We start from the raw sequence: 17040 nt of genomic DNA, 5'->3' as shown, positions 1-17040 counted from the left end.
TTCTAATAAAGCATTAAAACCATAACCATAGTTGTACTTTAAAAAGATTTTTACACTTTTTATATTAGTATAAGTGATTGACGATAAACATTGATTACTTAAAGGAGTTCTAAGTAATACCATAAATACTAATACTTCAGAATTAGTTCATAGTTAAACTCTTAACTAAATATCATTAACTGATATAAATCAAAAATTAGCATACAACTAATCATGTTACAATCATGATTCTGGTTTCAGTGAATTCTTGTGATGTTAAAATTGTTAAATTCACTAAAACCAAAATCTCATAATTAACTTATAACAAATAAGTTACAATCAATATACTAGATATCAATTGTTGACAGATTTAGTTATAATCAATCATGTTGCTTATTTATTTTAAGTTTGAATTATTGAGCAAATAAAATCATTGAATTGCTTCAATTTCCATAATCCAAACTACCCAAAATAAATATTAAATAAATAAATATTAAATAAATAAATACTAAATATTTATGAGTTAAATACTAGCACTTAAATATTTATAATTATCCTTGAATAATCACCAATAGAATATATGACTTATATACATGGCAATCACTCTCTGTATAATTAGTAATTTTAGAAATACTTTCTAAGCATATAAAATATTGAGAGTTTTATACACGTAACTTAGAAAATACTTCAACTTTCAATATTAGTGATTTTAGAAATAAGCATTGATTACTTAGAACAAAAATTCTAAATAATATCACTAATAGTAAAAGTACAACAATTATTCGTACAAGATACAAATAACTATGCTGCATATTATTTTAAATATAATTTAAATTATGAGATTGGTATGGAATGTAACGACCGGGAAATTTACGTTTATTTTATATCATAATTATAATAAAATATGTGTATTACTATGTCATTTATGTGTGATTATCTGATAAACCCTAACTGCTATGTGTTACGTGTATTCCATGTCATTTCTGTATTTTAAGGTATTTTTTCCAGATATTTTATTATGCATTCATAGGTTTTATTTCAAACGTTTTACGACCTAAATAATGATTTTAAAGCCAGTATTTCAAATAAAATAATGGGCCTTATTTTTCATCAAATGGCTTTTACAATCGCAATATTCTGAACATCTGGATATTTTATAAATTTTCTCGTTTTGCGAAAATTGACTTTTTCGGGCCCCATTGGGTGTAAAAAAACCCCACAAAAATCACATTTTTATTTGTATAAAATTATAGGACTTTCATTTATATTATTTCTTTGAATTTTTGCATTATTCACAATTTTTGGGAATTTTTGGCATATATATTATATATATAAAATATTTATAAATTAAATTTTAATACTAAAAAATTATAAAATTAGGGGCCTATTAATTTTAAAAAGTGTAGAATTAGGGCCTTAATTTTAATTAGGAGTATTATTTTTACTACTATAAATAGCCTAATTTTTATTTAATTAATCATAATTAACAATTAAAAATCAGAAAATTCTCTGAAATCGGGTCGGGAAGAACAGGTTCGGGTCGAAGAATTAAATGGTGATTTTGATCTGATTACAGCACTAAATCAAGCAGTTCAAGTACTCAGATCAAAGGTTTTGATATGTTCTTTCCATTTCTAGCATCAATTTCACGTTTTAATGCGTAGTTTTTGATTTTTGATTTCTAGGGTTTATGTTCGAATTAGGGCTTTTTGATTTCAGGGTTATTTTGATGTTTTGATGATTGAAATAGCTTGGTTATGTGATTTACAGTTGATTCATGGTGTTTAATTGATGAAACGATACCTAGATAGCAAAGTACGATTTCTAGGGTTTATACTGAATTTTCAAAACACAACTCGATGATTTCTGTGAATCTTTGGTTCCTGAAAGTTTAGGGCTTTGATTGTATGTATTCATAGCTTTAATTTGCGCTATTAAACGTTTGATTTTATGTACGATTCTGCAAATTCGATGTTTGGCCGGAAAACTTTGAGTTTAGATCGGAGAATTGATTTCAGGGATGATTTTGGTCATTTGATGGCTGTAATCGAGTTGTGAATGGATGGGGAATGAAAACCCCGTAAAAACAAGGCTGGACGATGCATAATTGGTAGGGTTTCAGGGTTGCCGGACTTCGGGAACGTCACCGGAATATGGAAAAATTCCGGTGTGTTCTTGAAGATCCGACCCATGCCCCAACCTGTTTACCCGAATCAAAACCCGGATTAAAACCCAGTTTGATCTATTTTTGTCAGAAACCAATTTCTGACAACTGTTTCTGAAATTTTGATTTTTATTTTATTTTTATTAATGTTAAAAATCAGTTTTATTTATTTTGTAAATTGATTAATTAATTATTTAATTAATTGATTTATATTATAAATAATTCTGAAATATTTTCTAAAAATCAGATTTAATTATTTTCTGAATTATTTATTATTTATTTATCATTTATTAATTATTTAAAAATGATTAATTATTTTGATAATTAATCAAATAATTTTCAATAAATCATAATAAATTCATTTTAATTCCAAAAATTATAGAAAAATTATTTTTAATTCTAATTTTTCTTAAATAATGATTTAAAAATTATTTTTGAGTTTTAAAAAATTAGTAATAATTATTTATAATGAATAATAAATGGAATTATCAGTATTTAATTGATAATAATTCAACCGTTAGTCCGATTTGCGCGAAATGAAAGTCTGTTGACTCTGAAAAATGAATCCTTTTCATTAAAAATAATATCAAAGCTTAATTTCTTCTAAAAATTAGTTGATTTTGTGATATGTTTGATTATCAGTCGTAATGCGTGCCGAGACGAGTCCGAAAAATTCCGGAAAAATGGGAAATGAGTCAGATAACGATCAGTTGAGCGATTAGCGAGTCGATTTTAGTTCTAAAAATTATTTTAACTATAAAAATGATTATGTACCTATGTGCTTATGTGTATTACGTGGTTAATTGAGTCTTACTTGCTTATATGTAATACACGAGTCGGTCATAAGCGCATGGGTAGATGTTAGGAACGGTGTGAAGTCGATTCAAGATGCAAATGAAGTACGACATGACTTAACCAGTCTGTTTTGCCAACAGAAGCTAAGCCAGCCAGGCAAGTTGAGTCCGTAATAGTCCAAGGTGATAGACATAATTGATTCAATTACAGTGAGTCGCGTAGAAGGCAAGTTTTTCCCGTATTCTACTTTCAGAATAGTGATACTGATTCAAATGCTTATCACATTTGCATTCTCTTGCTATTCCTTTGTTCATATTTCATTTCGATTCTTGATTTCTCCATTTTTTTGAATTCTTGATTCATATTCCATTGATAATGCATTGAGATTGATATATTCTGGTATTTGGGATATATCAAAGCATACCGATTGTTCCGGTTGCTAAGCGATGGACTGGATAATGATATTTTTGGGATTAAGTATGTCTTAATCCTGAGGACCGGGATGACTGGTGCCTCGACGTGGGCCGTAGTGCCTGGGTACCCGACTGGATCTATATATTAAGATATGGATCTGCATTATATTCTGACTGATCAGCAGAATATAGATGCGAACTTGTGTCCAGTTTAGTTCATTTGTACTCGCCAGTAATGGCCTTCTTTCAATTCTCGTGAGGTTATATCTTTGCAAATATACCTGGGATGACGAATTCATTTAAAATGCTTTAACACTGTTTATATTTTGTGGACTTGTTGAGCAATTTTTGGCTCACCCCTTTTGTTGTTATTCACCTTATTATTTTCAGTTAAGAAGGAATATGAAACCAATCAGGACTCGAGTGGTAAAGAAGCGGGTCAAGCCTCGGGATCCTCTCATACCCAAGGTGTTGATCCCAATCCAGGAAGAAAACTTGGAGTTTCCCAGGTGGAGTGTTGATAGATAGTGTGTGTGTTTGAATAAAAGTTGAACTTAGTTTAAAATGAATTAGACAATGGTTTGTAATAAAGAGAGTTTGTGAGACTTTGAATGTTGGTTTGTAATAAAAGTAGTTAGTGGTTCTTGTTTTCATACTTCAACCTAAAAAGATCCTGGTTAGTGTGAAAGGGGTTTAATTTCATTTCTTTATTAATTGTTAATCAGATTGTACAGGTTTGGTGATTAGCTAGTAACCCCCAGACTTATACCCCGGGTCTGGAGGATGTTGGTTTGTAATAAAAGTAGTTAGTGGTTCTTGTTTTCATACTTCAACCTAAAAAGATCCTGGTTAGTGTGAAAGGGGTTTAATTTCATTTCTTTATTAATTGTTAATCAGATTGTACAGGTTTGGTGATTAGCTAGTAACCCCCAGACTTATACCCCGGGTCTGGAGGGCGTTACAGGTTTGGCATCAGAGCTGTAGGTATGGTCCCTGAAAACAAGAACGTTAGGATTAAGATAGGATAGGGAGATCACATAAGATAGGGTTAGTCAAATTAGGAAGAATAGTGTTAGGATTTAGGTCAGATTAGAATAGGAAAGTTAAAAAATCTTAGGATTGTTAGTGACCTTTTCTTTTCTTTGGTACATTATCAGATGGCATCTTCTGGTTATTCTGCATCTTCCGAGAGGACAGTCACTGGGCCAGTAGCACCAGTTATACCTCCAATATCTGAGTATATGTTTCCTCCTCTACCACCTCCACCACCATTGCCACAGGAGCCGGTACCACCAGTTCAGGGGATAGTGCATGACCCCATAGAGATGTTTGATCCTTTTGAGTTCTTTGAGCCGATGGTTCCTTTACCAGTTGAGCACCAGTTTATACCAGGTATTGAGCAGGAGTTACCACCACCACCATTGTTACCTCCTATACTAGTGCATGCCCTAGAGCCGGACATAGTTCAGATGATTCCAGTCGAGGGGATGGGAGAACATGATGTGGATCTACAGTTAGGTTTAGCACAGCAGGGTGCAGGTATTCCGAGGGTTCCTTCTCAGGAGTCAGTAGGTCAGGTTGCTCAGCCGCATATGGTACCATACCATGAGTATAGAGTTATAAGGGATGATATGTAGTATTGGCGGGTACAATATCGGGAGATTATGCATCTGTTTGATCAGAGGGACAGAGGACCGTTAGCGGCCCTACAGCCGGATTATTATATGAGACAGCGATGACAGTCAGTGTTGATGAGTGCTACTTGGGAGCTGGATGAGTGTTGATAGATAGTGTGTGTGTTTGAATAAAAGTTGAACTTAGTTTAAAATGAATTAGACAATGGTTTGTAATAAAGAGAGTTTGTGAGACTTTGAATATTGGTTTGTAATAAAAGTAGTTAATGGTTCTTGTTTTCATACTTCAACCTAAAAAGATCCTGGTTAGTGTGAAAGAGGTTTAATTTCATTTCTTTATTAATTGTTAATCAGATTTTACATGTTTGGTGATTAGCTAGTAACCCCCAGACTTATACCCCGGGTCTGGAGGGCGTTACATTGAATGGAATTATCTACCATCATAATTTAAATCAATTAAAATAATATTTAAACTTAATGCTATAATACTTAACTACCACAAATGTATATGACATTGTAATATGATAATCAAGGTCTTAGCACTAAGTACGAGGTACTGGATTACTAATAAATCCACAAGTCCTTTAAATATTGAAGATGTAATAGTTGTGAACTTATATTAAGAATTCCTTACAGATGGTATTTCCAACTAATATGTAATGAATGATATCCCACACGTACAAACCAGTCTTGAAAGATTTGAAGGGTTTTTAGCACATAAACGCAGCGAAAACGTAAATTTAAATCTTACAAAACCGAAACCCTCCGCAGGATTCATGTGAAAAATAATATTTAATTCATAGTTCAGTATGTTTACCTTAAGAAGCTTTACGTTAATGGAAAGATGGAGGTCTTTAATGGTGATCCAAAAATGATGAACGGAGATCCTTAGCAGCTGCTCCTCAAGTGTGAAGCACTCCACCGGTATCCACCAAGAAAACATTATAATGAAGGAGGAGGAGATGGAGAGAATTAGGGTTTTGTAAATCTTTTTGGTTGAGGCAAAAATAGGGTCTATAATAGTATATTTATAGGCAAAATTTTCAGCTGAAAATTTTCCCATAAAATATTATTATTATTAACCATTTATTATTCTCACTAATAATTAAAACACCTTTTAATTATTAATCCTTTTTCTAAACTCTTTAGAAATAATTCTCTCACTTGATTTAATTTCCAAAAATTAAATTCTTAATTAATAATATTAAGAACCTTTTCTTAATTAATTTATAATCAATTAAATCTCATTTAATCAATTATTAAATTTGCCAATTAATTATTTATTTCATAAATAAATTATTATCATCCATTATTAATTAATTCCTCCACCATTAAATCATTCTCTTTTATGGTGTGACCCTGTAGGTTTAATATTAAGCTAGTAGTAGAAAAAATAATAATAAAACTATTTTATCATTATTTATATAATTTCTCTAATTCATTAAATATGATTAATTAATTAATCATATTTATTCTACATCGTGAGGGATACTTCTCAGCATATCGCGACTATCCGGATAATACGATTTCACTACTTAGAATACCAAGAACCTATTCAGTGAGTAGTTATTGTACAATTAATTCCTTCTACACTGCAATGTCACGATTAAATACAAGACATGGAACTTGTGTCAAGCCTATCTTATTTAATCACTTGCTTTCCCATTCACTATGCTTAGTTCTATTTAATGTAAATTAGAAACTCCTTTCTAATTTCATTCACTCTGGCCAGAGATTCCTGAACTAACATAAGTGGATCAGCATTGAACATTCTCTTCCTATACTGGAAGAGGTAGATCCTTTATTGATCATACACTATCTTCGTGTACAAATTCCTATACCCAGTAGAGCCCTTATAATTGTCCCTTGAGACTAAGAACTAAACCAAAGCATAGTTCAGTGTACACAAGATGACTATGATGACCTCAATTCTAAGGATACTTGTACAACTATCACTATGTGAACAACTGCTGACACGTGAGTGAACTCCATCAGTTGTTCAGCCGTGTGAGTCATGTTCAGTGAACTTATTCTATAATAAGCACCTACAGACTAGCTATAGTGTCATTACACAAATGTCTATGAGAACAGACATCCTTCATAATGAAGAAAGCATAGTATGTACCGATCTTTGCGGATTATTAATTACCAGTTAGTAATCCTACGACCAGGAACTATTTAAGTTTAGAGTTATCATCTTTTAGGTCTCATTATTATGATCTCATCACAATCCATAAAAAGCTTTACTCTAAACTGTGGTATATCTTATTTAAACATTTAAATAGATAGAGCCCGCAATAAAAACAAAACAAGTGTTTTATTAATATCAATGAAATCAAAACAGATTACATAAAAGTTATTCCTAAATCCTCATACATGATTGGACTTAGGACATATCTCTTTCAATCTCCCACTTGTACTAAAGTCAATCACTCTGGTATCTAATACCAATCTTGTCTTTATGACGATCAAAGTGACTCTGAGAAAGTGGCTTTGTGAGTGGGTCTTCTACGTTATTATGTGTGTCAACTCTCTCGACGTTGACATCTCCTCTATTTTCAACTCAGATTCACCACCAAAAACAAGAAAAATGTCCTGAGTCCTTCGCAAGTACTTAAGGATGTTTTTCACTGCTTTCCAGTGGTCTTCACCTGGATTGGAATGATATCTGCTCGTCACACTAATTGAATAAGCAACATCATACCTTGTACACAACATCACGTACATGATAGATCCTATTGCTGAAGTATAAGGAATCTTACTCATACGCTCTCTTTCCTCAGGTGTCTTAGGAGACATTTTTCGGAAAGGGACACTCCATGGCTCATCGGTGTGAGACCTCTTTTAGAGTTTTCCATGCTAAACCTTTTAAGCACTTTCTGGATGTATGTACCCTGGGTAAGACCTATCATTCTTCTAGATCTATCTCTATAGATCTTTATACCGAGAATGTAGGATGCTTCTCCCAAGTCCTTCATGGTGAAGTTCTTTGATAGCCATACTTTGACTGATTGTAGCATCGGTATATCATTTCCTATAAGAAGTATGTCATCCACATACAATACAAGAAATGTTACCGCGCTCCCACTAACCTTATTGTAGACACATGGTTCATCTATGTTTTTGATAAAACTAAACTCTTTGATTGTGTCATCAAAACGGATGTTCCATCTACAAGAAGCTTGCCTTAAACCATATGAACTAGGTGTTCATTTCCCTTGGAAAGAAAACCCTCTGGCTGTGTCATATACACTTCCTCCTCAAGTTCTCCATTGAGGAAGGCCGTTTTCACGTCCATTTTCCAGATCTCATAGTCGTAGTAAGCAGCAATCGCAAGCAAAATCTGAATTGATTTTAACAGGGCTACAGGCGAAAAAGTTTCATCAAAGTCAATCTCTTGCCTTTGTTTGAATCCTTTTGCCACGAGCCTAGCCTTATAGGTCTCCACCTGGCCATCTGCTCCAATCTTTCTTTTGTATACCCACTTGCACCCAATAGGCTTAACACCTTCAGGCGCCTCAACCAGAGTCCATACTTGGTTGTTATACATAGATTCCATTTCGGATTTCATGGCACTATGCCATTTGTCTGAGTCAACACTACTCACAGCCTCATTATAGGTCACAGGGTCGTCATCATCAATGATTGACAACTCATTATCATTCTCAATGACAAGGCCATAATACCTCTCAGGTTGGCGAGACACTCTCCCTGTCTTATGAATGGGTTGTTCCATAGAAGGTTGTTTAGTCTGAACAGGTGTTTCCACTTGATCCGTAGTAGTCTGTGCTTCTTGAACTTCATCAAGTTCAATTTTGCTCCCACTGTTTCCTTCAAGGATAAACTCCTTTTCCAAGAAGGTAGCATGTTTGGAGATAAACACCCGATGATCGGTGTAAAAGTAATACCCCAAAGTCTCTTTAGGATATCCCACAAAATTACATTTTATGGATCGAGATTCCAGCTTATCTGGGTCAACTTTCTTGACCTAAGCTGGACATCCCCAAATCTTAACGTGTTTAAGACTCGGTTTCCTTTCTTTCCATATCTCATATGGTGTTTGAGGAACAGATTTGGAAGGCACCTTATTCAGTAAATATGCGGAGGTTTCCAATGCATAACCCCATAGGAATACTGGAAGATTCGCATAGCTCATCATGGACCGAACCATGTCTAACAAAGTTCGATTTCTCCTTTCAGATACCCTATTGAACTTTGGAGTATATGGAGGAGTCCATTGGGAGACTATACCATTTTCTTTGAGATAATCTAGAAACTCTCCATTCAAGTATTCACCACCTCGATCTGATCGAAGAGTTATAATACTGTGTTTGGTTTGTTTCTCCACTTCATGTTTATATTCTTTGAACTTTTCAAAGGCTTCAGACTTGTGTTTCATCAAATATACATATCCGAATCTAGATCTATCATCTATGAAAGTAATGAAGTATGAAAATCCACCCATGGCTTGCATAGACATTGGTCCACATACATCTGTATGTACCAATCCTAGCAAATCTGCAGCCCTCTCTCCATGTCCACTAAATGGAGATTTGGTCATTTTACCCAATAGACAAGACTCGCATGTAGGATATGATTCAAAATCAAATGGGTCAAGTAACCCTTCCTTATGCAATGTCCGCAGTCTATTTTCACTAATATGACCTAGCCTATAGTGCCATAAATAGGTCAGATTTTCATCATCTCATTTTTTTATTAGTTTGTTCAATCTGAAGTAAATCATGCTCTACGTCACATACATACAGACCATTATTTAAAATGCCACGTCCAAAAAGAACATTATCTCTAAGGATAGAACATTCATTATTCATAATAATAAATGAAAAACCATCCACATCCAACATAGGAATAGAAACAATATTCCTCACAATAGAGGGAACGTAATAACAATTATTCAAAATAATAGTCTTGCCTGTAGGCATATGTAAACTAAATGATCCTACAGATATGGCCGCAACCCTTGCTCCATTGCCCATACGGAGATTCACCTCATCTTTTTCAAGAGTCCTACTTCCCTTTAGTCCTTACAACGAATTGCAAATATGAGAACCACATGCGGTATCTAATACCCAAGTAGAAATTTGACCTAGTGACATATTAACTTCGATCATGAACATGCCTAAATCAGAAGCGGCAGTCTTACTACCCTTCTTTTTTTCAATTCTGCAAGGTAAACCTTGCAGTTCCTCTTCCAGTGCCCCAACTTGTTACAGTGAAAACAAACAGCTAAACTAAGACCAGTCAACTTGTGAGCATCTAGTATGCTCCGGAGTGATAGTGCAGAAGACATGACGAATATAGTAAATCTGTAAATGATAAACACATAACAACACTTAGCAAATATTCAATTTCATTTCAAAACACTATATGAATCAGGTCTTTATTCATAAGTGTCTCCCACTAGTTTATCTAATTTTTTCAACCCCCTAAGTGAAAATTAAGCATTCACAATGCTAGTGGGAATAGGGATCCTACATTCCATCACACAACCTCGGCTGTGGCACGAAACGTCATGTGATGTTCAATAGGCAGACAACTCTTATCAATTACATCTTATGTTATTCCCTAATATAAGTTTAGCCTCTTGAATAATTGAGTCACGGCTGTGGCACGACAAACTCAATATTCTAAGTCAAGTATAACCCAACATTTTGTATGATTAAATCAGTCTCCAACGGCCCACGGCTGTAGCACGTACCAACCTTTATATTCTAATTCAATGTACACATCTCTATATAATAGACAAGTATTTCTTATTTCGAAATCAAAGCCCTCGGCTGTAGCACGAAACGACAATGATTTAAAAATAAGAACCACTTTCTACCATGTTGGAAGGCTATGACCGACACAAGCCCGTTGTGTCATTGGCCAATTACTACTTGATATTATTTAATTTTAGAGGGATTATATTACGTTACAATCATAATCATATTATAAAGAGATTCTTCCTTTTAAATTAAATATTTCAAATCAATAATCGATAATCAGATGATTCCCAGATCGGTGGAGCATTGTCAAGAGGCGTCACCTAATAACCCTTTCTTACAGATAGAAATCTGTTGTTGACAGAATCATCCTTTCTCTCAATATTGAAAATTCATATTCAATTACTTGTTTCATAAACACAAAAATCTCATGATCGTATTCATAATATTTATTGTTAAGGAAAGAAACGATTCCTATTCTAGATTTTCTAGAGCACGCCTTATATTGATTTAAGTTCACCTAAATCTATCATCGCATGGTAAACATAGGCATATATCTCATATATAAAATTAAATAAACAAGTAAATGTAAAGTGCAATAAAGTAAATGTGTTTGGTTATGGCCCCATCCTATGTGATCTTTATCAAGCTCATGATAAAGATCAAGGTCAATCTAATATGGTGATGGAAATAAATACAACTACTTATTACATAAGTCTTCTTCTTTGTTTAGACTTCTTTTATGCCTTGTCTTCTTCTTTGTATCACCTTCATTGGATAGCCTTCTTGAGTCTTCAATTACATTACATGATTGAAAGTAAATCTAATCTAATAAACTTACAAGAATAACTCGAGTTACATTCGAGATTTATGATTACAAAGATTGACAACATGCAAGTCGTATTTAAAACCAAAACCAAAACCATTACACTAATGTCGAAAGGCCATAACAATCCACCATGCTCATACAACACATAAAAGCATGTTAAAACACATAATCTGATCTTAACATATCATATTATCCATGATCTAATCATAAAAAGAAAATATGATAAAAATCACAAAAATCAGAATCAAATCAGAAAAACAAGAATCACTGTTTACGGGCAGTAAACGACATCAAACGCCATACAGACGAGTCACTGATAGCTTTAGCTATCAGTTTTGTTCAGACGCTCATTTACCTATGGAATAGGGTATTCGTTTATGTAAATCGGATACCAGACCCAGAATTCAGTAAATCTGCAGCAGCCAATTCAGAATCCGTATCTAATATGATTCTCATAATTAGAACAAACATAAATCATGTATATATCAGTATATATACAGATTACATAATCATCTTATGATTATACAACTCACATGAATATCATATATTCAAAACCATACATATATAAGCATATTATATCAACATCAAATCATGGCGAATCACGTACATGCTCATATATCGAAAACAGTTAAACACATAAACGAATTAAAAACTTTTTGCAAGTAGCTCTGATGTCATTAAAGGATTTTTAGCACATAAACGCAGCGAAAACGTAAATTTAAATCTTAAAAAACCGAAACCTTCCGCAGGATCCATGCGAAAAATAATATTTAATTCGTAGTTCAGTATGTTTACCTTAAGAAGCTTTACGTTAATGGAAAGATGGAGGTCTTTAATGGCGATCCAAAAATGATGAACGGAGATCCTTAGCAGCTGCTCCTCAAGTGTGAATCACTCCACCGATATCCACCAAGAAAACGATGTAATGAAGGAGGAGGAGATGGAGAGAATTAGGGTTTTATAAATCTTTTTGGTTGAGGCAAAAATAGGGTCTATAATAGTATATTTATAGGCAAAATTTTCAGCTGAAAATTTTCTCATAAAATATTATTATTATTAACCCTTTATTATTCTCACTAATAATTAAAACACCTTTTAATTATTAATCCTTTTTCTAAACTCTTTAGAAATAATTCTCTCACTTGATTTAATTTCCAAAAATTAAATTCTTAATTAATAATATTAAGAACCTTTTCTTAATTAATTTATAATCAATTAAATCTCATTTAATCAATTATTAAATTTACCAATTAATTATTTATTTCATAAATAAATAATTATCAGCCATTATTAATTAATTTCTCCACCATTAAATCATTCTCTTTTATGGTGTGACCCTGTAGGTTCAATATTAAGCCGGTAGTAGAAATAAATAATAATAAAACTATTTTATCATTATTTATATAAATTCTCTAATTCATTAAATATGATTAATTAATTAATCATATTTATTCTACATCGTGAGGGATACTTCTCAGCATATCACGACTATCCGAATAATACGATTTCACTACTCAGAATACCAAGAACCTATTCAGTGAGTAGTTACCGTACAATTAATCCCTTCTACCCTGCAATGTCACGATTAAATACAAGGCATGGAACTTGTGTCAAGCCTATCTTATTTAATCACTTGCTTTCCCATTCACTATGCTTAGTTCTATTTAATGTAAATTAGAAACTCCTTTCTAATTTTATTCACTCTGGCCAGAGATTCCTGAACTAACATAAGTGGAACAGCATTGAACATTCTCTTCCTACACTGGAAGGGGTAGATCCTTTATTGATCATACACTATCTTCGTGTACAAATTCCTATACCCAGTAGAGCCCTTATAATTGTCCCTTGAGACTAAGAACTAAACCAAAGCATAGTTCAGTGTACACAAGATGACTATGATGACCTCAAGTCTAAGGATACTTGTACAACTATCACTATGTGAACAACTGCTGACACGTGAGTGAACTCCATCAGTTGTTCAGCTGTGACGATTTCACTACTCAGAATACCAAGAACCTATTCAGTGAGTAGTTACCGTACAATTAATCCCTTCTACCCTGCAATGTCACGATTAAATACAAGGCATGGAACTTGTGTCAAGCCTATCTTATTTAATCACTTGCTTTCCCATTCACTATGCTTAGTTCTATTTAATGTAAATTAGAAACTCCTTTCTAATTTTATTCACTCTGGCCAGAGATTCCTGAACTAACATAAGTGGAACAGCATTGAACATTCTCTTCCTACACTGAAAGGGGTAGATCCTTTATTGATCATACACTATCTTCGTGTACAAATTCCTATACCCAGTAGAGCCCTTATAATTGTCCCTTGAGACTAAGAACTAAACCAAAGCATAGTTCAGTGTACACAAGATGACTATGATGACCTCAAGTCTAAGGATACTTGTACAACTATCACTATGTGAACAACTGCTGACACGTGAGTGAACTCCATCAGTTGTTCAGCTGTGACGATTTCACTACTCAGAATACCAAGAACCTATTCAGTGAGTAGTTACCGTACAATTAATCCCTTCTACCCTGCAATGTCACGATTAAATACAAGGCATGGAACTTGTGTCAAGCCTATCTTATTTAATCACTTGCTTTCCCATTCACTATGCTTAGTTCTATTTAATGTAAATTAGAAACTCCTTTCTAATTTTATTCACTCTGGCCAGAGATTCCTGAACTAACATAAGTGGAACAGCATTGAACATTCTCTTCCTACACTGGAAGGGGTAGATCCTTTATTGATCATACACTATCTTCGTGTACAAATTCCAATACCCAGTAGAGCCCTTATAATTGTCCCTTGAGACTAAGAACTAAACCAAAGCATAGTTCAGTGTACACAAGATGACTATGATGACCTCAAGTCTAAGGATACTTGTACAACTATCACTATGTGAACAACTGCTGACACGTGAGTGAACTCCATCAGTTGTTCAGCTGTGTGAGTCATGTTCAGTGAACTTATTTTATAATAAGCACCTACATACTAGCTATAGTGTCTACACACAAATGTCTATGAGAACAAACATCCTTCATAATGAAGCAAGCATAGTATATACCGATCTTTGCGGATTATTAATTACCAGTTAGTAATCCTACGATCAGGAACTATTTAAGTTTAGAGTTATCATCTTTTAGGTCTCATTATTATGATCTCATCACAATCCATAAAAAGCTTTACTCTAAACTGTGGTATTTCTTATTTAAACATTTAAATGGATAGAGCCCGCAATAAAAACAAAACAAGTCTTTTATTAATATCAATGAAATCAAAATAGATTACATAAAAGTTATTCCTAAATCCTCATACATGATTGGACTTAGGACATATCTCTTTCAAGATTAACCTTAACAAGTGATTTAATAAATATTTCTGCAAGTGACTCTTTGACTAAAAGACATGCTCTCAAAATAAATGGTACCTGGTGTCAAGGTGCCTTGTCATAAAGTGCTCCACAAAGTTGTTGGATTTGAAGTTGTTTCTTATCATAACAAGAAATCAATCTTCTTTCACGAAATTGACAGCTTCCCGAGTGGTTTTTCATGTCACTTAAGTTGACAGCTTCAGAGATGCTTCTCCTGTCTTTCTTACAACCTGCATAATCTATATCTACATAGCCAAACATGTTAAGCATTATATCTTTAGGGTAATTTACTACAAGCGTTGATAGTCCCTTAAGAGATCTAATACTCTTGTTAATAGCTATAAGATTGGATTCTCTAGGATCGACTTGGAACCTTGCACTTCGGCATCTTGAGAACATTACATGTTGTCTATTTGTATTTGAGTAAAAAAGTGATTTTTTCATACCTCTATAGCTTGTCATTTTACCTAAGTTACACCGATCAAGCTTAAGTGGCTTCTGTTGGTAAGTAGTCTTGTCATGTTCAGAATCTTTCAAAGTTTGCATCTTCAAAAGATCCTTAACTTACTTGTATTTCCATCATTATTTTGATTTACTTGTAGTAATTCTAAATAGAATTGTAACATTTCCAAATGCTCCTCCATACCTACTCTGCAATTACTTAACAAATAATCTTGCACAAGTTTTTGTTAGTAGACCAACATATAACATTATCATTATATTACTGCACATATAAAATATTATGTTCGTGCCTAATGATAAGAGAGTTATTAATACGACGACTCCACTAGTTCATATTTAACTGTAACTTCAGTTAGAGTGCCATACCATGTCCTTGAAGATTTCTTAAGTAGTATACTAGTTCATACCAACCTGAAGTGAGCCTGTGAAGAAGAGATATACATAGTCCAATAGATTTGCAACTGCAAAGTCCATGCACTGTCATGCATTGACTTCCTCTTTTGACTCACCAACCTGGAGTACACATGTACACATCTACTAGAGTCCAATTCCAAGTTTGAATGTGCATCAAGTGTCTGATATGTCGTAATATCCTCAAGTCTCTTCACTGGTGCTTTCTATCTGATACTGCTTCCAGATAATAGCCTAGCATCTAGTTTAGCCTTGTCCCTCGTAACAATGTCATTGTCATCCAGTTTTGACTTCTGGTTATTCTTGCACCAATTACAATATTGTCATTTGGTTTGGATACCAGCTTTCCTACAATCTGCTTGTTGATTGATTGAGTTCATCTTGCTTTGCAATCACCCAATCAGTTTGGATCTATCAGAGCTTCTGTAACTTTCTTAGTTTCTTCTTCAGATAGAAAACTAGAGAAATAATCATTCATGCTCAGTAGCCCTGCTAATCATTACTCCACTATCTAGTTCACTTAAGAACTAGACTTTGGGATTAGTATTGACATAAAACCCTTTATCTCAGCAGATATGTTCTTGTAGTGTCCTCTTGATTTATAATATGGTGTGTGTCTAACTAGTTGATCCTCCTTTTGCTCCTCCTAAGCTGTTGCTGGGATTGCCTATAAATCCTTACCATTGTTGATTAGCTTCATTGAAATAATGAGTTATGTTATGCACTGCCATTCCACTGTCTGGATATGAATAATTAATACCATTAATTTCTCCTTTAACAGCTTGGAGCATGGAGTTGTTGAATTGTGCACTTAGACTTTCAATCATCTTCTGTTGATCAACCACAAATGCCCTGTAGGTTGTAAAATCCATTGTGTAGCCATGGAAAATATCCTAACTAGTCTTAGCTGGAAATGCCAAGATCTTCAAAAAAATAAAAACATTTCATTATTTTCTTCTATAGAACATTCTCTCAAAACACATTCAAGTTATCCAGTGTTTTGCTTCTGTTGGCCATTAACTCATAGTGGTCTTCATGTACACATTCTGATCAAGGCATGGTCTTACTTGTTACAAACTGTTGACTGCTTCAACCCTTTGGTATTTAGAAATTATTCATTAGCTTGACGTTGTCCTTGTTGCTTTAATCAATTTTTGGTTCTTCCCTTGTACCACTCCATCATGACACGGAGCTCCCAATACTGAATATGTCTCAGAATATTCTTGATGTTACAGATATTAATCA

Source organism: Apium graveolens, chromosome 2, assembly GCF_009905375.1.
Source record: "Apium graveolens cultivar Ventura chromosome 2, ASM990537v1, whole genome shotgun sequence".
Lineage (NCBI taxonomy): Eukaryota > Viridiplantae > Streptophyta > Magnoliopsida > Apiales > Apiaceae > Apium > Apium graveolens.
This window is presented reverse-complemented; position numbering follows the sequence as displayed.